Source organism: Canis lupus, chromosome 12 (assembly GCF_003254725.2).
Source record: "Canis lupus dingo isolate Sandy chromosome 12, ASM325472v2, whole genome shotgun sequence".
In the NCBI taxonomy this organism is placed as follows: Eukaryota; Metazoa; Chordata; class Mammalia; order Carnivora; family Canidae; genus Canis; species Canis lupus.
In genome coordinates, this window is record NC_064254.1 from 25,150,452 (window position 1) to 25,154,106 (window position 3,655).

Consider the following 3,655-nt stretch of genomic DNA (forward strand, 5'->3'; position numbering starts at 1 on the left):
CTCTCTCGAATAAATGAATAAAAAAAATTTAAAAAAAAGAAAAAATATTAGCTGTGTTCGTCTTGTGTTCTTGGAGTTTACCATAAGACATGGATGTGAACTTTAAATAGTTTATAGTTTGAATACATATAAAAATTTTCAGGCTATAAATTAAAATAAAATCACTGGCTACAATTAGAAACGATGAATACCCACGATTTGCTTCAACGTGGATGGAACTGGAGGATATTATGTTGAGTGAAGTAAGTCATCGGAGAAAGACAAACATTATATGGACTCATTCATTTGGGGAATATAAAAATTAGTGACAGGGAATAAAGGGGAAAGGAGAGAAAATGAGTGGGAAATATCAGTGAGGGAGACAGAACATGAGAGACTCCTAACTCTGGGAAACGACCAAGGGGTGGTGGAAGGGGAGGTGGGTGGGGGGATGGGGTGACTGGGTGACGGGCACTGAGGGGGGCACTTGAAGGGATGAGCACTGGGTGTTATGCTATATGTTGGCAAATCGAACTCCAATTAAAAACATACAAAAAAAAATCACTGGCAACATACAGTCCTCTCATAAACAGCACATGGTTATTCATTAGTTATACTCCCTGTCTTCTCCAACCAGAAATACTTGCATTATTGCATCCAAAATGTATGTGGTATTCAATTATGTTCCTTCCACATGCAAGTTTGCCATAAAGCTAATGAAATTTGAGCTCTAGAATCCCTTACTTGCACCAGCCTTCTTCTAAAATCCTGTTCCTACTTTTATTACTGTAATTTGGTATTATTTTTCCTTAAAAAGAATTAAGATCAGGCTCTGTCAAAGCTGGAACTGTTCTTGGTTTCCCATGAAGAACTTTTTTCATGTTGGTGGGAGGCGGAGTGATTGCTTTTACTGTGTTCTCTAAAGTGAACCATGTGGCTTACATCAACAATCTTATCCCCTTCCTCCTCATGCAGCAGGCAGCTTTCATTTTGACTTTAATGATGCTTATATCTCACTTCTTCATCTGGGATTTCCCTATGATGAGAAAAACTAGTCTTTTAAAAAATATGCTGAAAATTATTTTTGTTGTTTAAATTGTATAGGGTAAAATCTGTATCAATTTTCAGCCTTCCCCACATCCAATTCTAGTTTTTAAAGAGAACCATTGTTAACCGTTTATGTCTATCTTTCCAGGCCTCTTTCCTTGCATTTGCGTAGATGTACTCTTAAAACATTTTAAATTAAAATTGCATATTCTGTTAATAAACAGTCATCATGTATATTGCTCTGCAAAATCTTTTATTTGACAATATACTGGAATATCTTTCCAACCAGTACATATAGATCTACATTATTCTTTTTAACTCATAAGTAATTTTCATGAATTTTCTGATTAACCATCCACCAGTTGATAATACTCAGGTTATTTCTCATTTTTACCATTACAAATATTACTGCATCAGATATCTTTATAGATGGATTGGCTTTGATACTTGTATAAAAATTTCTATGAGGTAGATTTGCCAGATTTCAACTAATACTGCCAAATTGTTCTAAGACCACTTATATTCTCACTAATAATGTATTTCTATTGAATTTATCACCAGGGTGTGAATTGTCATAGGGTGTTCCTATGTCATATGTTTCTATGTTTGAATTTAGATATTTCCAAAAAGAATTCCAAAATGTTTATACCAATTTATATTCCCATCAGCAATATGTGAGAGTTCTAATTGTTCTACGAATTTGTCTGTATTTGGTACTGTCACTTACTAGACTTTTATCAACATAGTAGGTGTGTTATGGCATCTCACTTTTAATTTAATCAGAATTTTTCTGTTGACTAAAGTAGACACCTTTGGAGATGTCCATTGACCTTTGGAATACCCTTCTTTATAAAGGTTCTGTTTGGTTTTTGCCCCCTTAAACACAAATTAAATTAATTGTCTTATTCTTACTGATTTGTAGAATCTAAGTGAATTTAGGATTGTATACTCTTGGTTGCCTTTTCCTCATTTTTATAGGATATGTTGATGAACAGAAGCTTTCATTTTAATGTAGTTCAATTTATCTGTCTCTTCCTTTGTAGTTAGTGCTTTTGTGCCTTATTTAAGAAATCTTTGCCTGCCCTCAAGGTGATGAGGCTATCTTCTATGTTATCTTCTAGATGCTTTGTCTTTCACATTGGAATCTACAGTCCACCAGGAGTTGTTTTTAGTGTATGGTTTAAGCTAGGAGTCAAGATTTATTCTGTTCTCCCTGAATGTCCAATTGATATAGCACCATTTATTAAAAAGACCATTTCCTACTAGCATATAGTGTTACTTTTTTCATAAATCAAATGACTATGTAGGTCAACTCCCTAATCTATTCCATTAGTCTGTATCTCTATCCCTGTGACATGATCATACTTTCTTAATTAATGAGCTATGTAATAAGTCTTGATATCTGGTAGTATGTGTCCTCCACTTTTGTTCTGTAAAATTATCTGATCTATACTAGACACTTTGCACTTTTTATGGAAGTTTTGGAAACAATCTTTGATTTTCTACAAAAAAAAACTATTGAAATTTTATAACAGCTTTTTAAAAATGTAATTAACATAGAGTAGACTGCACATATTTAAAATGTAATTTTGTAAGTTCTGACATATGAAAACACCTGTGAAACCATTACCAAAATCAAGATAATGAACATATTCAATACCTTCAAACTTTCCTTGTATCCCTTTGGAATCCCTCTATCCCATCCCTCTCAGAACCCCCATCTACAGATATTCACTGATATTATAAATTATATAGGTTTATTTGCATTTTCTAGAATTTTATTTAAAAAATGGAATCACACATTACCTAATTTTTCTTGGTCTAACTTCTTTTACTCAGCATATTTATTTTGAGATTTATCCACTCAGTTGTTGTTTATCAATAGTTCATCTCTTTTTATTGTTGAATAGAATTCCATTATATGGATTTGTGTATCTATTCACCTGTTGACGGACAGATTTGTTCCCAGTCTCTGGGTATTGTAAATAAAATTACTAAAAATGTTCATGGGCAAGTCTTTGCATGGACATATACTTTTATTTTTCTTGAGTAGATGCTTGGGAGTAGAATGGTTAGGTGATGACTAGGTGTATGTTGAACTTTTTAGGAAACTGCCAAACTGGTTGGTGTCCAAAGTGGCTAACCATTTTACCTCTCCACCAACAACTTAGGAGAATTTCAACAGCTTGGCATCCTCATCAGAACTTGGCATGATCAGGATTATTAATTTTAAGCATTCTAATAATGTGAAGTGATTTTAATTTCCATTATCCTAATGACTAATGATATTGAGTATCTTTTCATGTGCTTATCTGCCATCTATATACTTTATTTGATGAATTGTCTATTCAAATATTAAAATATTTTGTTTTAATTTTTATTGGCTTAATTTCTTACTGAGTTTTAAAGGTTCTTTATATATTGTGGCTCAAGGCATTATCAGATATATGCTTCATAATTATTTTTCCTTATTTGTAGCCTATTGTGCTCTTAAGACTATCTTTTCAAGAGCAGAACTTCTTAATTTTTGTGAAGTCCAATTTGTCAATCATACTTTTGGTGTTGTAGCTAAGAAATATTTCTCCAATGCAAAGTCACAAAGGTTTTCTTTCTTTCTTTCTTTCTTTCT